The sequence below is a fragment of the Danio rerio genome, chromosome 23, assembly GCF_052040795.2.
Source record: "Danio rerio strain M-AB ecotype USA chromosome 23, GRCz13ab, whole genome shotgun sequence".
Lineage (NCBI taxonomy): Eukaryota > Metazoa > Chordata > Actinopteri > Cypriniformes > Danionidae > Danio > Danio rerio.
The window spans coordinates 10,008,937-10,031,070 of record NC_141043.1 but is presented as its reverse complement, the minus strand read 5'-3'; the positions used below and the strand labels follow the sequence as shown (position 1 = coordinate 10,031,070).

At 36.4% G+C, this 22,134-nt stretch overlaps 1 protein-coding gene across 3 annotated transcripts in view; it reads left to right on the top strand.

Moving 5' to 3' along the window:
- lama5 (laminin, alpha 5) overlaps positions 1-22,134 on the top strand; it is a 201,838-nt gene that overhangs the window by 5,574 nt on the left and 174,130 nt on the right.

Below are 22,134 nucleotides of genomic sequence, written 5' to 3'. Positions count from 1 at the left end.
TGGGAAATAAACATTACTCAGACTCTCCCACACTTAATCTCCTCCTGAAGTCCTCCAGGAATCCCAGTGGCTTCTACATAAGCATTCAGCGGTACTTCATATTGCTTCATGCTGCACAAATAGGAGTGGGAGGAAGAGAAGTAGCTTACCATCAACAGAAGTTTCTCATTGACCTTTATTCACTGTCAGTCGCTTCAGACAGAGTGAAGTTAAAATGCTCAAAAAGTGATCAGTCTACACTAAAACATGCTGGGTTATCCACATGATCAATCTGTGTTAGGAATATATGAAGCAACTAAGTTAACATTTATAACAGATTTAAGTGGAGTGAACATAAAACAATTCAAGAATGGTGTTGTTTCAGCTCATTTCATTCAGCTCAGAAATAAGTAGTTTGAACAAATAGCAAATGTTGTAAAATGTACAGAGAATTGTAATGTAATGCTTGATTCACATTTTAATTAATGAATATTTTAAAATCTGCACACAATGACATATGTTGCACTTGTGATTTTCATTTATTGTCTATGTAATGTTTGTTTATTACGTACTATATTAGTTCTTTCAGCTATCAATGTACTCTCAGCTGCATTGGATATTTATTAAATCCATTTTACACACCCAAATTATAAAAATTAGTATAGAACTTAGAGAAACATCTGTAAATTTGTATAGTATTATATCAATGTGACCCTGGACCACAAATTAGTGATAAGAGTCAGATGAAATCATCTGAAATGTGAATAAATAAACTGCACTGATGTAGGGTTTGTTAGCATTGGACAATATTTGGCTGAGATAAAACAATTTGAAACACTGCAATCTGAGGGTTCAGTAAAGTCTAACTATTAAAGAAAATCAGCGTACAAATGTATTTACAATGTATATGTATACAATGGGCGAGGCAGTGGCGCAGTAGGTAGTGCTGTCACCTCGCAGCAAGAAGGTCACTGGGTCGCTGGATAGAACCTCGGCTCAGTTGGCGTTTCTGTGTGGAGTTTGCATGTTCTCCCTGCCTTCGCGTAGGTTTCCTCCGGGTGCTCTGGTTTCCCCCACAGTCCAAAGACATGCGGTACAGGTGAATTGGGTAGGCTAAATTGTCCGTAGTGTATGAGTGTGTGTGTGAATGTGTGTGTGGATGTTTCCCAGAGATGGGTTGCGGCTGGAAGGGCATCCGCTATGTAGAAACTTGCTGGATGAGTTGGCAGTTCATTCCGCTGTGGCGACCCTGGATTAATAAAGGGACTAAGCCAACAAGAAAATGAATTAATGAGAATGAATGAATGACTAACAGAAAATATGTTGGGACTGTTGTTTTTGCTTACATCCTTCAAAATTTTCTATATAGTCATTACATTTAAAAAAAATAATAATAAATTACAAAGCACATTGACCAATCATAATAAAGCAGACTATTGGTCAGTCACAATGAAGAATTCTAGAGGGTAATTTATGTTTTATTCATTACCATTTAAGAGGTTTGTGTTGGCAAGGTACTTTACATTTTATGAAACTGTCAAATGCAAGGCTGTATTGCATCTAAAATGTATATAAAACTGCAATATTGTAAATATTAGCATGTAAAACCTTTTTTTTTATTCTAAAATGTATTTTAACCCTATGATGGAAAGTAGAAGTTTCAGCATTATCTCCCCAGCCTAGAGCGTCACATGAAGTCATTCCAGTATGTTGATTTACTGCTGGAGAAAGCATTTGTATTGTCATTAATAATAACAAAAAAATAAATGAATAAAAGAAAAACTCTGGTGGTTCATTCCGCTGTGGCGACCCCGGATTAAAAAAGGGACTAAGCCGAAAAAAAAATGAATAAATGAATGAATAATAACTCTAGCATGATTGATAGGTTAGTGCAGCTTGCTTAAATAAGGGTGATTGCTGCCACCTTAGACCTTGATACACACTTAGTAGACCAAGACGACCAATATAAAAAGCAAAAGCTATTTTTAATTTTTATTCGTAAGATTAGCTAAGATTGTGAATTCTGGGAAATCATGTTATTTTCTGCTTCAAACCAAGTGACCCAAATAATTAACATGACTTTTGAAGAGAAGTAAAATAGTAAACATCTGAAGTGGATCATCACATTTCATCAAAGCTGTCCTAAAACTACTGAACAACACTCAATCTCGTCTTTGGACAATTTTGAAAAACATATTCCATCCACTTCAATTGTGAACTATTGTGTATATAGTATATAATTAGCTTGGTTTTATTGCAGTATATGTGTAGTGCACTGTGTAGTGCTGGTCTCATTCAGCTAAACATTGCTGTAATATGTGACAGACTAAGCCCTGTACAACCTACTTTGCTTTCTCTGGTTCTCCCTCCCCCTCTCTCAGTCTGAATAGAAACAGAGGGCAGTGACTGGCTTTGTATTGTGCTCAGTTCTTTTATCTGCCTGGTGTTTTTGTCAGGACCACTTAAAATAGCTTGTAAAAATGCTATACCTAAAACTAATACAAGCGATACAAGAAAATGATCTTTATGCCTCTAGCTAGGGTTCAAATAAGTTATTGAAAGGCCTTAAATTTGTGTGAAATCAAAATTTACAATGTTTATTTTTTCAGCTCATATTGTTATTCTTTACGTAAGGAATTAATCTGTGCAAGTTTATCCACCATTAAGAGTTTGTATTGGTAATCTTCAATCAAACACAGTTTATTTGCTTCTACGTTTAGAGTGGCAGTTCTTCTGATGATGTCATTTTGACGAATTTAGCCACTGAACCTCAACGCTCTTACCGTTAGTTTGCTATCAGGGAATGATTTGCAAAAAGAAAGCCCCTTGCTTAACATTCAGTTTCAGTTGGAAGAACATCAAAATACTTAAATAAAAGTCTCTGCAACTTCTGGTTTGTGCAGACTTTAGTCAATTATAATAAGTGATAAGTTTAAATCAGAAGTAATGTGAATATCCAAACTGATCTGACAAGGAAACGTGAGTATTTTATGTTTTGTCAGTTGAATTTATTATTGCATTATTAATTGTTTTAGTTTTCCTAGTGATGGGTTGCAGCTGGAAGGGCATCCGCTGCTTAGAAACGTGCTGGATAAGTTGGCGGTTCATTACACTCTGACGACCCCAGATTAATAAAGGGACTAAGCCGAAAAGAAAATGAATGAATGAATAATTGTTTTTTTAAATTCTTATCCCCCAAAACATTTCCTCTGATTTCTCAGGAATTGCATTCGGCTGTTTCTAGTAATTCTCTAACAACAGTGCAAGTGTTAATAGTAACAAATTGTAGGTTTGGTTTCAATATGTCAATATGTTTTATCAGTTTAATGGCTAATTCGTTTGAGTTCAGTTGTATGTAAATGAGGGATTTTTAAAAGGAGGCATGGCACCTAACCCCATCCCTAAACAATTGCTGTGAAATTGTGTTGGGAGTATCACATTTTTTCCTATCAATCAGTATGCATTGCGGCCTCATTCATGTCACTAACAGTAGCAGTGCAGAATGAGGATGGATGACACTATAAAAAGTTGAAGATGGTTTGTTTAAAGATTAAGCAGGAGCTCAAATTAGTGACGCAGCTTTAGAGACTTCCTCTAACACGGGTAAGAGGCTCATTCTGACCCCTCAGAGCAGATGAATTAGATTGGAATGTTAGTTACTCGCTATCTGTCTCAACCTGCTTCAGGACACAACGACCCCTCTCTGTCACTACAGTGTCTATCAGCAAAGTTTAAGTCTCTCTCCTCTTTCGCACTCTTTTATTGGGTTTTTGAGTAAGTGCAGACATCTCAGGAGGGCTATGCAGATTTTCACTCCTTTCCCACTGATCATTTATATAAATAAGTTGTTTTTTTTGTATATATTTTTGTGTGCAATATTTTATAATTATTAGAATCATTAGATCTTTGTTTTGTTTTAATCCAGAGAAGATAACAATATTTATTTTTTTCTGACTCCACTATATATGTTTGTATAAATTATTTTAGCATTTGCTTTGTTTGTTTTTTTGTGTTGTTTTGTCATTCTTTTTATTCAGAGAAGATAAAACATTTATTTCCTCTAACTCCACTGTGTTTGTATAAATTATTATACTATACTATAATTATTGTTTAAATTATTCTATAATTATAAAGCCATTTTTATCTTTTGTTTTTTGTTTTGTTTTGTTTTTTCATTCTTTTTATCCAGAGAAAATAAATAAACAAAAAATTCTTCTAACACCACAATATTTTTGAAAAAAGTATTTTTAATTTTTTTATTTAATTATTTTAGAATTAATAGGCAATTCTTATCTTTTTTTTATTAGTTTTGTTTTGTTATTTTTTTCCTCTGACTCCATAGCAATTGCTTTTGGCTGTTAGACGTAATTCCCAAAGAACTGTGCAGGAGCTAATTTTGGGTTTGGTGTTAGTTTGGTCAATGCTTTTTGTTTTTTTTATGCGAGTGCCCAATCAATCATTTATAAATGAATAATTTAATTAAAAGTTTTAATTAAAATATATTTATGGTATTTGTATATATTGTTGTAATTATTTTCAGAATTAGATTATTTAATCTTTTATTTTGTTAGTTAAACTATGTATCAATTGCATTATTACTTTAGGGGGGACACAGAGGCTCAGTGGTTAACACTGTTGACTCACAGCAAGAAGGTCGTTGGTTTGAGTCCCGGCTGGGCCAATTGGCATTTCTGTGTGGAGTTTGCTTGTTCTCCCTGTGTTCGATTGGGTTTCCTCCACAGTTCAAAAACATGCGCTATAGGTTAATTAAATAAATTAAAATGCCAGTAATGTATGTTTGGGAATGTGAGAGTGTATGGGTGTTAGGACATCCGCTGTGTAAAACATAAGCTGGATAAGTTCATTCTGCTGTGGCGACCCCTGATAAATAAAGTTACTAATCCGAAGAAAAATGAATGAATTTTTGCTTTACTTGTATTATTGCATTATTAATTGTTTTAATTTTCCTAGTGATGGGTTGCAGCTGGAAGGGCATCCGCTGCGTAGAAACGTGCTGGATAAGTTGGCGGTTCATTACACTGTGACGACCCCAGATGAATGAAGGGACTAAGCCGAAAAGAAAATGAATTAAATGATTAATTGTTTTTTTTAATTCTTATCCCCCAAAACATTTCCTCTGATTTCTCAGCAATTGCATTTGGCTGTTTCTTGTAATTCTCAAACAACAGTGCAAGTGTTAACAGGAACAAATTGTAGGTTTGGTGTCAATAATTCAATTTATCAGACGCATGTCTTCCCATCTTATAATCAATCAATAATTTGGCAGAGTAAATATTATTAAAAACACAACTTTTGCCCAGATTTCTTGTCCTCGTTTGCTCTCTGTACAAGTCAGTGCTGGCTGGCAAACTGATTTTACAGAAAATCCCATAGTGTATGAACTAAAATGAACAAGCTGTTGTTTAGCCAGACTGCAGTCATTATGGTCTTCGTTAAATGAGAAAGCTCACTGCTTATTTTTTCTGTAAATTTGACCAATAAAAAAAACTTTGACATATTCAAGTTTGCTGACATTGCCATGGCAGGTTTTGCAGAAAATTGTGGTTGAAGGCTTAGCGTCAGTAATGAAAAAAAGCTAAAGCTCAGCTTAAAACACTTACCACACCTCTAAGCCAAAAACACTTTTCTGTTTTACCATCTAACCACTTCTAGATTAATGCTCGCTTTTATTGTAACTTTATTTACATGTCTGATCCTTCAGACCACAGCAGTTTAATATCACCAAGAGTTTTACATTAGACTGAGAAAAACTTTGTGTTACTGCTAATAGCACAAACAGTTAAGGGTTAAATTATGAGCCCGTCTGTAAATGTTAATTATTCGATATTTTCCCCAAGTTCTGTTTAATTTTTTCAACACATTTCTAAACATTATAGTTTTAATAACTAATTTCTAATAACTGATTTTTTTAAATCTTTGCCATGATGACAGTAAATACTATTTTACTAGATAATTTTTAAGATACTGGTATTCAGTTAAAATGCAATTTGAAGGTGTAAAGGTGCAACTATCTTAAACAGTCCACGCTTTCCAAATACTGATGTCCATGCATTTTGTTTATTGAACACCATGAAGCCTAAAAGATAAACAAACAAGCAAACCAAATGTTTCACACAAACACAACATATTCAAAAGGACATCAAAATAAACAAATAATATACAATCAATATTTCCGTATAACGTGTCTGCATTAAGATCTCACCATGCTGTCACCAAGTCTCACATGTTAAACATATCAAGAAGGATCACATGACCTCCGACTCAATCCAACTGGAACTTAAACCAATGCACATTTAACAACAAACAATCAAAATACAAGCTGACCGATCAGCGTCTTCTGAAAAAGGCTTAACTATAGGTTATTAGGGTAATTAGGCAAGTCATTATATGACAGTGGTTTATTCTGTAGCCAATTGAAAAAAATATATACAGTATACAGATATAGTCAGAATTATTAGCCCCCTGAAATATTAGAGCCCCTGTTTATTTTTCCCCTGATTTCTGTTTAACGGAGAGATTTTTTTCAAAACATTTCTAAACATAATAGTTTTAATAACTCATTTCTAATAACTGATTTATTTTATTTTAGTGCATAATACAGCTTAAAGTGACATTTAAAGGCTTAACTAGGTTAATTAGGTCAACTAGGCAGGTTAGGGTAATTAGGCAAGTTATTGTATAAAGATGGTTTGTTCTGTAGACTATCAAATTTTTTTTAGCTTAAAGCGGCTTAAAATTGTGTTAAAAATTCAAAACTGCTTTATCCTAGCTGAAATAAAACACACAAGACTTTCTCAGAAGAAAAAATATTATCAGACATACTTTAAAAATTTCCCTGTTTACATAATTTAGGAAATTTATAAAAAAGAAAAAAAAATTCAAAGGGGGCCTAATAATTCTGACTTCAACTGTGTATATATATATATATATATATATAAGAAATATATATATATATATATATATATAAGAAATATATATATATATATATATATATATATATATATATATATATATATATATATATATATATATATATATATATATATATATATATATCTTAAGGGGGCGAATAATATTGACCTTAAAATACTTTTAAAGGTATTAAAAACTGCTATTTTTCCAGCCAAAATAAAGCAAATAAGACTTTCTCCGGAAGAAATAATATTATCAGAAATACTGTGAAAGATTCCTTGCTCTGTTAAACATCATTTGGGAAACATTTAAAGAAGAATAAGTAATACACAGGAGGGCTAGTAATTTAGACTTCAACTGCATATGGTTTGTAAATAGCCGCGAATATATTTATCTAAGCTTAAAACTAGATGTTTCATTTCTTAAGCTCTTTTCTGAAACATTCAGTCATCAGCCTGTAATCATACATGTAGTAGAGAATGGATGGATCCAGTTCCATCAGGAAACGGGTCTAAATTATACCTCACGCTGCATCAAAACAATAATCAAGTCTGTCAGGAGGACTTTCATCACTCTGTTAAAAGCACAGGGCTGTTTGTGTGTTATTTCTCCCTCTCAAACCTACATTACTCACACTTTGAAGTATATTGTTTTCAAGACCACTGAAATCCCAATTTGACATACCTAATAATAGCCTTCTTCAAGCCTTAGGAGGAATTATGTGCCCTTTTCTGGGGCTTATTGTGAAACAATAGTTAAAAATAGGTGATGTTTAATCCAGAACTCTGTGTTTGAGTGTATTCTGGGGGGGGGGGGGGGGGGTTGAATGGGACTCAATGAAGGCTTAAGTGCCTCATTGTATGCCATGCACAGAGATGGGTATGATGCCAGTCATAAGAGAACTGAAGCTTTCCTATAATTGAGTAAGTACTGTGTTTATATGATGTTAAGGCAGTACAACTCCAGTATTATTGATTGCTAGCTAATTTTTTGGTCTCTAAATCAGTCTTGTTCTTGGTTGGCACCAGTTTTCCTGGCTTTATACACAGATCATGTGATCATGTTTGCTTAAAGGCACAGGTCTGGAATGAGGGTAGGAAAATAAATTGATTAACTTCAGTCGATTTATTACAAACACTGACGCTAGTTTTCCTCAGACGGTGTGTTATGCTTTAGGTACAAGATCTACCATGTAAAAGTATGTGTGTTTTCCATAGTCTCAGGTATGGGACGTCCCAGTGTGTGTGGCCTGCATACCTTGGCAAACAAAGATCTCATTGTGTAGTTCTCAGCATCTTCCCTTGCGTTTGCCTCACTTTTTTTTTCTCTCAACTGGAAAAGATGACACTGTTTATATATGTCAGGTCTGTTGATCTGTATTCAGAGCTGATAGGATTAATAAATGTCTGTTTTGAGATACTCTTTCACTGATAGCAGGGCTCAACAATATGGTCTGGTGTTCTGAAAGTTTGGTGTTGTGTCTACTTTATATATTACAATAACCACTAGCTTTTTATGGTGAGATCAGTGACAATTTTCACAGGGTAAGTAAAAATCTGAATCAATGGCTCTCTATTCACCTTATTCTTTGTCGACGAGCGGTTGCAGCCATTTGAATCTTTTTGGCTCGAGACTTCCGGTTTCATTCACTTCCATTCATTTTTAGACATTAAAAACTGCTTGTTTCACTGCTTGATGTTGCAAACTGCTATTTTCTTATTATATTATTCTACTTGGTCTGTATAGTCATGCAAACATTTGTTTGTAGAGCAAGTAGTTTGACTGTTTTCTGCCGTTTATTATTCCTAGTCATTTCTCCCATAGGCAACTGAATCGGAAGTTCTAAAACAATCGCGAAAACAATCGCACTTCCGCATTTTAGAATAAGGTCAATAGTCTGTAGAAAATCTAAGTACTCAAAATAACAGGCTCAATTACAAGTACAGTTACTTGCCAGAAAATTGTAGTGCAAGTAGAGTAAAAGTATCTGTTCTAAGTACTACTTAAAGTATGAGTAAGATGTAGCCGTTGAGGTAAAGTACTCAAGAGTAGTGAGCAGTGAGTATTACAATATGAACATTATTCTACCCTGCAAATTAAAACTGTAGCTTACATCAATGTCATTTTCTTTTAAGGGTGTTTCTAAGTACGTTAATTTTTTTGCCATTTATGGACTACAAAATGTAAAATGTGAGAATAACTTGAGCGCAAATTACATTAATATATGCCCTAGAGCTCCACCATTCTGGCTAAAATGAGAATCGCGTTTCTTTGCTTAAAATAAAGATCAGGATTCTCTCACGGTTCTGTAGATGTAAAATAAAGCTCAATATGAGATTATTGTTTTTTCTCAAACATATGGTAAAACAGCAATATTATTATTATGTGTAGGTCTACTGGTTTCTATACCTAATTATATTCTACTTATAATAATTCTGATGTTGAATTATGTTTGAGACATAGGCCTGCTAAAATCAACATTATATAGGCTAGAGTAGTTATACTGAAACTGTAAACATTTATTTTCATGCACAACTGTGGGTTCACTATGAAAGAAAAAAACATATCAAATGCTTGTCGCAATCACAACTCTAAAATGCAATATGATTATTTAAATAATGTGCAAGCTTTCGGTTTCATTTTCACTGCTAAGTGCTGTTCATACTTCGCACGCGGCTCTCAAACGATCACTCTGTGCCACAAAGTGAATATTGTTTGAAACTTTATTACCTGCTACTCAAAACTTAAGCAGGTTCTGTTCACTAATGTATACGCGCAACTATCAGGTAAGTAGGCCGCGCCCGCACAGTCAGCAGTTCACGTCACGTGTGATTTTCCACCTGCTAATACATCATTATATGAAGACTTAATTATATGAAATTAAATTTTTGGGTGAATTATACCTTTTCAATACAGTATGTGACTCTTTTAGCATCATTTGGAGGTGTCAAATCAAGATCGCGACCTTTTTTCGATTAATTGTGCAGCTCTAATATGCCCCGATATTAGCCGACAGAAAGAAGGTTTACACGTGGAGCGAATTTTATGTAATCTAAGGGGCAAAATTCTAGCTGTGATGATATGTGCTTCTTATGATTTTTACAGCAGTAGCAGCACTGCAAACCTTGTCCAGCACTAATAGAATACATGCAATTTGTGCTTGTGTGTGAAAACGTAACATTCTGTAGTGCATTAAGTTATTATGACTATTTCAAAAAGAAAAAGAATCTGCACACTTCCACTTCAGCTTTCCAAGAAGATGCTAAATCGTTACACGCAACGACAGAGAAAGTGTTTTGATTTTATGTCACTAATGAGAGGATGTCGACTTTTTGTTGACGGGAGATAAAAACATCAGTGTGTGCACATCTAAGAAAATCTTATAGGCAGGTGTTCAATCAAGCCAAACACAAGCCAAAAATAATCGGCACACTGCCACTTTGGCTTTCAAAGGACAAATTAATTGGACAATGTTTTGACCTACAAGGTGTCATCAAGTCACACTGGAAAAACAACCCTAGATAAAGGCTGCATCTGAAATCACATACTTCCGTACTATTTCAAGAGTTCACACTTAGCTGATGATTGATAATAAAAGCTTGTTTGGTATGCTGTCTCGAGGGAGAGCCCTGAGCTTATGAGGTCCTTGAGCCCTGCCCTGCCCTCCCGTTTGCCGAGCGAGGGGGGAGTTTGAGCTCAGGAAGATCTTGATAAACTCCCCTCGGCTTATTTCTAGCTAGTGACGGATATCGGACTGAGTGTACTTGCTAAGAGCTTGACTATGGTATCAATTTTGTGTGTTCAATTTACTTATGCCTAGTTCAGACTGCGTGATTTTAGCCCCGATTTTGACTCGCCGACAGGTTTTGAGAAATTGCCGACAAATGCCTGAAATCACAGGCAAATCGCTGCTCGTGCACGTGAGTGACAATCACACAGTATGAACGATCAAAGATGCGATCTGAGAGAATCACCGATGAGTCGCCGATGCCTGTGAGATATTTGGCGTGCTAAATATCTGGAGCTGTCTGCGATTCAAATCATGCTGTGTGATTGAGTTTTGACTGAAAATGACATCAGCCATCGCCTACAGCCAATGAGAGAGCAGCTTTCACTTGTGTGTGCGTGTGTGTATAACTGCTGCAGGCCAGCGGGAGGCTGGGGGAGAAGTTAAAAGCGCTCTTTTTCTGTTTATTTGGACCCATGAAATGGAGGAAAAACTAGTGGAGGTTTGACAGGACTCAGGAGCAACCGTGTCTGTTTGACGTTTCATACAGAAAGAAATTAGTTTATTATCAACTTAAGTTGAGGAGAAATGGCTAATTCCCTTTAAACCCAGGTGAGCAAACATGTACATATTCTACGCCATTAAAGGCTTCTTTCTCATTATGTAGTTAATAACAAAAGATATACAACATGTTTTTGGCTGTGAGACGTAGTTTAGACGAAGAAGTTGTCAGCGATTCTCCCTATAGTAAAGTCATGCAATGTGAATATCCATGTCGCCGAACCATCTTGCAGTGTAAACAAAGCAACGACGAAACGCTAGCCCAGATAGTCATGCAGTGTGAAAACATTTGTGACACGACTACTTTGAAAATCATGCAGTCTGAACTCGGCATTAGGTTGCATGTTATTTGGACTGTGGGAGGAAACCAAAGAACTCGGGAAAAACCCACGCGAGCACAGGGAGATCAAGTGAAACTCCGCACAGAAATGTCGTCAGGTTTAGTAGTGACTTAAACCAGAGGCATTCTTGCTGTGATGCTGTGTTCACACCAGACGCGGAACGCACAGATAAATCGCGCTATTAGTAAAAAGATGCATAAACATTTGAGTTTACTCGCTTCATTCGCACGTCAAAATCCGCTTCATTCGCGCATCAAATTCACTTCAGAGCAGACGCGGATTCGCGTCATGGGCAGGGTTTCTGTCTGCCCATGACTGTAGCTTCATTGCTAAATGGCTAACATGGATTTTATTGAGAAAATAACTGTGTTTATGTGCTTTATGAACGCTGAATAACATCGTCGATTCATTTGGGACTGTGTCCAAGTCCACTAGATTCTTTCAGAGGTGCACCCTGCTCTGGTAGCTCATAAACTCCTCTAGAAACTTAACCTGGATGATGGAAGCATTCAGCGGTGCTTCTGACTAAGCCGAGCCCAGTTTGATCAACTGTTGTTGTATGCTACAAACAGTAAGCGATGTGAGTAGTATGTCCAAATAAATCGAATTTTAAAAACAGTATGTGAAAACTACCTTGATGAATTAGTATTTCAGCGAGATTCTGAAGTGCGCATTCGATGAGTGCTACGCTATCCCTGGATGCCCTTGTGAGAATTTATGAATGAGTGAAGCGATTCACACTACTCACATTCATACTGTATAGAACATCCTTTTTTAATGGTAAATTTAAATTCAAATGCAGTACCTGAGTACTACTAAGTAGTAGGCGATTTCGAACGCAGCCATAGTCAAACTCTACATCACACCTGCAAGCAATGATCACCCCAATTAACCCGTGAATAGTTTGGTCCTGATGAAAACCTTGCAGGTCAAAACATTGTCCAATTAATTTTTCTTTTGAGAGATAAAGTGGCAGTGTGCTGATATTATTTTATTTCACTTTTTTATATTGTTTGGCCTGATTGAGCACCTGCCTTTAAGATTTTCTTACATGTGCACACACTGATGTTTCTATTTCCCGATTTCATTCAACATAAAGTCAGCATCCTTCAAATTCTCATTAGTGACATGAAGTCTAAACAGTTTCTTTGTCGTTGCATGTAACGATTTTGCGTCTTTTTGGAAGATTTTAATGCCAGACTGCACATGTTTGCTGCATTTATAAAGCGTCTGTGTATTGAGGTCGGTCTGATTTGAATGGATGGTAATCATCTACTTATCCAATCTCCATAGACAATAAAACATAAACATTTAAAAGTAGTTATTGCAGGTTCATGGAGAATAACACAGTAAAAGTACTGTTGCGTCCCAGGACGTATTTGTTTTTGTTTTGTATTTTCTTTCTTTCTTCCTCTGCTACACCCTAATAGGTGATGATTAACGTCACCTGCTGCCACTAATGAACCATTCAGTGATTGGAGGAGTAAAGTCGTGGGCATTTAAGCAGCATGTCTCCAATGGAACAGTGTGTTTTTGTGTGTGTGTGGAGGCTCTTTTGTGAGATTTTAAAATTATTCTTTGTTTAATCCTTTAAGCATTATTTGTTGATTAGGGACTTTAATTTGTTTAAGTTCTGTTGATGCTGTTGACTATCTAATACAGCCTTTGTCTCAACCTCTTTTTGATTGTAAGTTAATTTATGTTTTCAATTCTGCTTTAAGCACTCTTTACTCTTTGTTAATCGGGGATTGGGTTAGTGGAGAGGGGGTGCCATTTTCCTTTTTGTAACAGTTTTCTCCTGTTTATGTTGTGAGTTGGGAGTGAGTATTTTTGATGTATTTTTCTTTCTCTTTTCTTTTATAGATTTAGTTCTTCCCTTTTCTCTCAGTTAGAGAATTTTTGTTTGTTTTGGCTTGAACCTCCTCTTGAATTTTTTTTTTTTTTTGGAACCCTCCCTTAATCCTTCAATAAATATTTTGTTAATCTTCATCAGGTTGCATATTTCTTTTTAGTCCTTTTGAGAGGTTGCTCATAGGACCTCAATGCTGACACACACACACAAAACTCGATTAAAATTCTGTTGCGTACCCGTGTCGCCTTAGACAGAGTTGAGGGGAACTTAACAGTACCAATACAGCACTAAAGATTTACTTGAGTAAAAATACACATTTCAAGAGTTCACACTTAGCTGATGATTGATTATAAGCAAGTTTGGCATGCTGTCCCGGGAGATAGCCCTGAGCTCAAAAGGTCCTTGAGCCCTGGGCTCCCTCCCGTTTGCAGGGCGAGAGAGAAGCCTTGAGCTCAGGTAGATCTCGACAACTCCCCCTTGATAAAAGCTGATGACTAAAATGAATGCTATGAAGAGATATGCTGCAGGATGAGAGTTTGACTGTAGTGCTAAATTGTTTTTGGCATGTGAGATGAAACTTGAGGACCTGGGGAAAACCCACGCGAGCACGGGAAGAACACGCAAACTACCCATAGAAACGACCGCCGGCCTGTTAAAGGACTAGAACTGGTGACGTTCTTGCTGTAAGGCAACAGTGCTAACCACTAGGCCACCGTGCCACACTATGGAAGGAAAGGTGAAGAGGTAGGGGTGGAAGGGGGGATTCTTCAAATCGAAGATGACTGTAGATGACTGGCTCTTTATAGTGGGTTAGGAATGGCCTGATTGGTGGATCATACCTGCTAATGCTGAACCAGCCGTGTTCAATCATAATCATGTGCTCCTCTCGAAATTAGTTTATGAATAAACTTCACTTTGTAAAGTGCAATTCATGTGAAAAATCTACTCAATCACAGTTATTTAAGTATTTTTCATTCGTTAGTTTACATCACAGTAAGTCGTGAATAGTATTTTTTACTTCATTTTTACATCTCTCTCCTTTTCAGTTCAAACTGAAGCTTTCTTGTTCTTGTTTGTCCAGTAATGTATACACACTGACAGATGCACGTGCATAGATGCACCCTTTTTTTAGACGCACTTTCAAGGTGTTTACCAAGCATTAAAATAGGTCTGTTAATGGGAGAAAAGAGAAACAACCTGCCAGTAATGTGCGGTAACCACGGAGACACAGGCACAGTGAAAAACTATAAGATTCACTCCTTTCCGGTTAGTTAGTTTAAGCCAAAGTTGCATTTCTCTTTAATACGAGCAGGCTTGAGATCCACGAGAGTGTCTTATGCCTGAGTGTGAACCATCCATTCCTGCTTGAGACTGCTGTTAATGGGGTAATTCAGAAACAGCAGGGATCTGAACTGCTAGCCTAAATTCTTCAGAGCCCTCTACCTCAACTTTGGCCATCGATCATGACAGAGGTTTTGTCTGAGGCTTTTCTGTAGCCTCTTTCCCCCAGCATCCCTGTTGGCAGCGGCCCCATTTAAATCCCAGATGCATATATCTTCACTGACACCAAACACACTGCTGACCTCTGCTCACCTCCTATTATTTATTATAGAGGCCGTATTATATGTTTTTTCAGAATTGTATTTTTTCCCAGGTGTCCACTTGTAAGGTTAGCAAAGGATTCTGGTGCCAAAAACAGTATATCACAAACACAAGTAACTGTATTGTAAGGGAAGAGGGTACACACACTCTTGCTAAACCACAGAATTAAAGAAGCTGTGCTTAAATTACCCTTCAAATGGAAGCACAACACTTTTACAGATGATATGTCACAAAAACGTTTGTACAAAAATTCAAGACAATTATTTTTCTACGTTTTATTTTAATGAGTTAAGGCTGATTTATACTTCTACTTCAATCGCACGTGTATGCTACGGCGCAGCCTATGTGTGGATGCTTAGCCCTCGCCGTAGGCCATTGGCATCGCTGATGCGCACCTCTCAAAAAATTGAACTACACGTCGCAATGACACGTAACACAAGCTCTGTGATTGGTCGGCTTGGTAGCGTTGATAAGTGTAGGCGGGGCTGAGAGCCGCACGAGCCCGATGGAGTGATTGTTTACAAGTGTGGAGTCCCGTGAACGAGCTCCGGATGGAAAGTTTTGTTTTGTGTTTACCTCATGACTGAAGTTGTTGCACATCCGCCGGTTCCTGCCTCAAAATAAGCAAGTTTGAGCCACTTGTACATTAAGGAAGCGTTCAGAAAAAAGAAAACACCAGCGAAGAAACTCAACACAGAGGAACATAAACACCTCACTGCCAGCTAGCATTTCGGAAGTGTTATTGCAGAGGAACACAGACAGTGCAAAGAAGTATAAATGCACTGTTATGCACGTTGTATGCGCCGTGGGTAACACTGATCACTAGATGCAGAAGTATAAACCAGGCTTTAATCAGGTTTCAACTCAATTTTTAAAGTTATACAAAGTTTAAATTAATATTTTTTGTCAGTATGATTGATGTAAGTTAAGATGAATAGAAATGTTCATTTGATTCAACTAAGGGTTTACTCACACTATACTATCCGAACCGTGCCCTGACGTGACCTCCATTTCCCCGTTTGTTTGACAAGTGTGAGTACTCCAGATTGCGCTCAGGTGCGCATCAGTGGGCGGCCTTGGCTCAGTTGGAAGACGTGTGTCAGAGCATGGTTTTGTTGGGCTTTAGTGCAGTATGCTTGTAGTGTAGTGCAAAGAGCGCCTGAGTGTGAAACTGAGTAAGCAACGTAGTGCCTTAAAAGTGACATGGATTTATTGATCATTCTTACTTTTCAATGAACACGAACTGTCATAGTCGATAAAAAATATAAACCCCCAGCACGATGACTTTCATGGACATTTATTAGCATCAAAAGTCGAGGATTTGTTCAGCAAAAGATTTGACTGTGTCTCTGCATCCCAAATGGCTTAAAATAGTACAAAACAATATAACTAAAGCAGTCTCCATTGTACGGAGCGGGAACGCTTCTCTTCAAAACCGAACAGTCGCATCATCCATGACGTAAGTGTGCTCGGGCTTGGAAGGAAAATTACAGTATGAGTGCTGGCTGAGGGGGAAAGAAAAGGGGGTATAATCGCACCCAGGTTCGGTTCAAGGCAACCGCAGTGTGAGTACACCGTAGAAAATTGAAGGAAGCAAGAATTTCTTTACAGTGTGTATTGGTTGATTTTTCAAGCAATTTGAAAAAGGAAAACTTAGCAAACCTTCAGTCTAAATTGTATTTGTCACATGATCATTCTTTAAAGATTTGTTTTTGTAGCTTTTATGAACATTTAGAAAATAAAGCAAAAGATATGTCCAAATTAGGCATGGGCTGGTATAAGATTCTGACGATATGATAACCTTGGACAAAAATAGCACTCGCTCATGGTTTGATGGTATTGCGATTGCTACTCTAAAATGTATTCTTTTTAAATATCTGGGTAAAAAACAAAAGCTTTTCCCCCTTTGAACACAATACATTTTATTTTGAGAAACATTTAAGATATTTTTTGGGGAAAGTAAACATGTGGCTAAATAATTCAAATCAATCATTGACTTCTGCTGTCATCATTAGTTTCCAAAACACAGATTTCTTTTCAATTTAAAACGGCATCTTTGGATATTTTTTTCTGCTGGAGATACTGTTGTCCTCAAGAAAAAAAAAAAGTAAATAAAAATCGCACGCATACATTTGGAACGGTACAGCAGAAAATTTTGATGGTTTTAAAACCTTGACTTTTCCAAACCGCGGTATACCTTGAATGCTGTTATCATCCCATGCCTAGTCCAAATAGGGATTGGAAACCAGGCTATACACTGCTTGTGGTTAGGGTTACTCAATTATGAGACAAATCATAATAATGACTAAAACTTTTTTGATTGATCTATTTAAAGAAGATTAAATATAAATTGTGTGTGAATAGGTTTACTATTACACCTATACATTTTAAAGGTCGTGAAATTTAAAAATTCTCAATACCATAGGAAAGTAGCTAACTATAAACAAAGTAAACAAACAAATGAACAAACTTATATAAAAAAGTAGAATAAAAAAACACAAAGGAAACAAACTTTCGCTCTCAGAATTAAATTGGACTTTTTCTAAGTTTTCTTTTGCACTTCTAAAACCTGAGCAAACTTAACATACTTGAATAAAAACTTAACATACTTCAAGCATGTCCATTGCAAAGTCATGTTTCATGGTTTTACAGATCTTACACATGAAATTTAGCTTTGTGAAGGAAAGAATGCGGTGTACTGCTGGAAAGGAGGCAGAATATGACACAATAATAATTTTATCTCAGTTATAGTTTATTGCATAATAATTGGAGGCCTAAATCCGAATTGAAATTGAATTTCGATACATTTCCCAGCCCTATTTCGGGTACACAACCTTTAAGCAATACTTCATGTAAATGAACTCTGTTGTCATTGATAAAACTCATTATGTTGTTTCTATGGGCTAAAGAAGTTGCTAAAATTGTACTGAATGGGGATGTACAAACACATATAATCATACGTAATAAATATAAAAAACTGATTTTATTTGTCTTCTGTTCTCTTTTCTTAGCTGGCAGGTTTAAACAGATCATCTGAACGTTTGTAAACATCACCCTGTGTGGCAGATTTTATTTAGAGCCTGTTTTCATTTCATTTCTTCTCTATGTAAAAGTTTTCTGTTAAGTAGACAAACAAAATTAGACACTTCCAGGTTAACTGTTTACGTATTTTATACTTAATCTCCTCTGCATTTGTAGGTGAGCATGTGTGCAACGTGTGTGCAGAGTCTTAACAAATTTAGCTGCCATTTTACCACCTATATGCAGATCCTTCATTATACACTGTAAAATATGTTGGGTTCCACACAATCGATTTGTGATGGGACAATAGGAAGGAATCAGTTTCTACAAACTTAAGTGGATCAAACATTAAACATGAAAGTTGTCCCCCTAAAAACTCAAGAATTGTGCTGTTTTAGCTCATTTTTCAAAATAATAATCCAGTAAGTCTTTCTTATTTTAAATCTTCCCTTTTTGAGACGGATGTTATTTGCGAAGACTGTTTGGGAGACGTGTAGGAGCTTCCATGCTGTACGGATCAGCAAACTCCATTATACATTCCTGCTCTGAAAATAATTGACCAATGGGAGTTTCTTATTGACATGTTCAGGTCATTCCTTTAGTTCGGTTCACTTTCTTTAGTCATGTGCTGCGATTTCACTCACAGCATATCTACAGGGTCACTACGGTCCATAGCTTTCATCTGACACCAACTAGTAGCTCTGGTTTTTCTAATTTTTCACTTTTCTATCTCTTCACTTCCTGATTTAAGTCTTTAACAGGCTGGTCTTATCTCCTTTATTGGCTGTTAGCGTCACTGGGTAGTTCAGAGTTTCCTCCACTCCCCTCTCAAATATTAGCAGAGCTTTTTAAAAGCTTTTTTTTTTGAGACCATAAAGGGGAGGAGAGAGGATAAGGAGTAGATCAGTCATCTTCATAATGAAGCTATGAACTTTGAGGAGTTCAAGGAGAGGATGTGGACAACAAAGCGAAGTTAGCTTTAGGATTGTAGGGAATAATGAAACCAGTGATAAGACTCGATAGGGTCAATTGATAATTCTGCTCACTTTCATGTAGGTTCAACTTTAAGTTTTGTGACTTTGGCTGTGTTGGCATTTTTGTGGATCTGATCAAAAGTGGACACATTACAGATTAGATTACATTATAGATCAGACACATTACTATTCACACGGTACATTTAAGGGCCCTATCATACACCTGGCGCAATGTGGCGCAAGACGCGGCGCAGTAGTCTTTTGCTAGTTTCAGCTTGGCGCAAGAGTTGTTTTGAGGCGTTGCGCTACGCTGTTTAAATAGCAAATTCATTTGCGCTCATATGTGCGCCCATAGGCGTTCTGGTCTAAAAAGGAAAGTGTTCTAAGGTGCACTGCTGGCACGTTGCTTTTTTGAGAAACTAAAATAGATTTTTCATTAGACCAAAACAAACCCGGTCTAAACTCCAGCGCAGAGTTGCACCTCGCTTACACATTGCTTAATACGCACAAGAGAGCAATACGCAAATATCTTTACATATGAAAAAATTTAAATATTAAGGATATATATATATATATATATATATATATATATATATATATATATATATATATATATATATATATATATATATATAGGATATAATAATAATAGATATAGGATATAAATATAAAGGATTAAAATATTACAAAACATATTATTTTCTAGCCTACATAAATATGAAAAATCACTGCTTTTATGTCTTCTTCATCTCGGGAGGCTTTTTCAGTTCATTCATAACAATTTCCTTTGGTATAATGTTTTTATTATTAGCAGTTTTATTTATTATATCCATATTTATATTTGTTTTATTAAAAACAAGCTTAGATTTGCCCACTTGTCAGGTTTTAGACCATGTGGGGCACAGCATGTGTTTTAGGATATAACTCTTCTAATATAAGAAATTAGAACTGAATTTAGAAAAGTTTTGAAACGAATATTTGCGCTTAACAAACGCAATTAATTATTTATAGACTAATTGATGTCTGTGCGTAAAAGATTCCCTATCCACGAGAGCAAAAGTGAAAGTAGTTTCATTATCTCTCATTCTTGAGCGGTAGATGCTCTGTTTAACTGTTTTCGTTAAAAAACTGTTAACTGTGAACTGTTTGCTTGTGAAATGCTCAGTTTTGCCACTTAGACTTACTTTACGTCATGTAAATAGCGAATGCGCTCTTGGCGCGACGCAGCTGGCTCTTAAAGGTAATGGGAGATGAGACTGATTGGTTTATTCTCAAAACACACCTATAACTCATTAAGAAAATAAACTCAACCCTTTTAGATCATGCGCCACGGCGCAAAGCGGATTTTCCCGTCCTTAAATTAGCAAAAATGCGTTCTGACACGTCCTGAAAGCGTTTGCGCCCTGCGTTTTGCGCTCTGCTAAATGTGTCTCCTTTGCTTATTTTCAATCACTTCTCTGATGAAAGTGGATTGGTGGGCAAGTTTTGACTTTCTAGGATCTTTTAACATAATAAACATAAAAAAAAAATTATTATATCTAGGCGACGCAGTGGTGCAGTAGGTAGTGCAGTCGCCTCAAAGCAAGAAGGTCGCTGGGTCGCTGGTGCGAATCTCGGCTCAGTTGGCGTTTCTATAAAAAATTAAAAATCTAGACCAAGTGTTCACTCACTGTTTTTAATTTAATGAACATTCTGCAAAGGATCATGAATTGATTACACAATCATCCAGCACATGCAATCATCCATTCATCTTCCAAAGGATCTTCAAGATTTGAAGTTTCATTTTTAAATGTTGCTTTGAATACAATCAAACTATTAAAAGTACATTAAAGTACTTCACGCGTTAAATAAAACATTCACAAAGCTGTTTCTTAAGAAAAACACGTATCATTAGTGCTGCTGTTAAAAGAGAATGAAGCAGCTGTATTTTAAAAATTAGTTTTGCACTCAAATGTATGCCTCTTTATTTTTGCAAAAAAATCAAAAACAATATTAAACTTATTAGGACCGATGATAGATCATTCTACCTCATTTTTAGCCTCTAAGACAAGGACAAAAATTTTTTTGCAAAGTGTAAAGGAGACCTATTATGCCCCTATTTACAAGATCTTTCAACTCAAAATAATGAAATGCAACTCTAAAAAACAGCCCCTTTTAGACTTATTAGACTTTAGACCACAGGTGTCAAACTCAGTTCCTAAAGGGCCGCAGCTCTGCACAGTTTAGTTCCAACCCTAATTAAACACACCTGATCAAACTAATTGAGTCCTTCAGGCTTGTTTGAAACCTACAAGTAAGTGTGTTGGAGCAGGGTTGGAACTAAACTGTGCAGGGCTTCGGCCCTTTTGGAGCTGAGTTTGACACCCCTGCTTTAGACTTTAGACAGATGATAATTTTGTCACTTTGGTGACTGTGAATTTAAATTCAAATGAGATTGTGCTATTTTTAAAAGAGGGCGGAGCTACAAATGCCTATGTGTCAGCATAGTGGCGGAATCAAAAGCAAAACTAACATCCTAAGCTAATGAAGGAGAGATCATCAATGATGGGTGGGATTTTCCCCCTCTGATGACATGTACAAGGGGAGAATGTCAATCGAAGTGTTTCTGCAGACTACTTTTATCAAGTGTTATTATAAAAAAATACAATTAATAAATGTTTACCATCAGAAGCTGGTTAAATTCACAAACTGTTGCCACACAACTGTGTTTAATCCATTTATAAAAGCGATTTTTGCATAATAGGTCCCCTTTAAATCTACCTCTTCTAGTTTACGTTTATGAATGAGCCAGGCGGAGCGACATTGGTGTTTAAGGACTGTTGAACACATTCCTCCACATCTGCATTTACACTATTCAGACTGATTTATGCTTTCACCTGGGTCTGCAGCGTGAGGCTTCGCTGACTGCACACGCACTGCTGAGAGCTATGAGGCTTTCAAACTTGACGCACTCGCCATTATACTATTATTTGTAACAACAGGGGGTGACTCGGAGTAACTGTCATGATGAAACACTAGGAAAGAAGTCAGCAAGTGGAGTTACAAAATTAATTAATTTAACTAAATAAAACAAATAAGGGGCAACATGGTGGCTTAGCACTCTCGCCTCACAACCAAAAGGTCGCCAGTTCGAGTCCTGCCTCT